Below are 312 nucleotides of genomic sequence, written 5' to 3' on the forward strand. Positions count from 1 at the left end.
ATAATCATTATCATATATATAGTTTCTTGAAAATACAATACCTTTTTCTTTTTTAAATAAATATAAATATTTTGCTTTGGAAGAATGACTTTTTATATTTGATGAATTTTATAAATTGGTAATTTTTTATGTCGTGGACCACGACTTAAAGTTAGGTTCAAAATGACTAAAATATATTTTACAAAACCATAACTTATAAAATTGCATTAAATTTTTGTTAATTTAAGTATCAGAACTCTTGTACTACCTCTTATTTTCACTCAAAGACGTGGGATGATTTCGTTATACCAGAATAGACGACAAACTCAACAC

The 312-nt window shown here is 24.4% G+C and overlaps 1 protein-coding gene across 2 annotated transcripts in view; it reads right to left on the reverse strand.

Annotated features, from left to right (window-relative positions):
* The window catches only part of LOC107612441 (protein EPIDERMAL PATTERNING FACTOR 1), a 2,455-nt gene that overhangs the window by 1,161 nt on the left and 982 nt on the right, over positions 1–312 (reverse strand). The window lies entirely within an intron of this gene.

This window comes from Arachis ipaensis, chromosome B08 (genome assembly GCF_000816755.2).
Source record: "Arachis ipaensis cultivar K30076 chromosome B08, Araip1.1, whole genome shotgun sequence".
In the NCBI taxonomy this organism is placed as follows: Eukaryota; Viridiplantae; Streptophyta; class Magnoliopsida; order Fabales; family Fabaceae; genus Arachis; species Arachis ipaensis.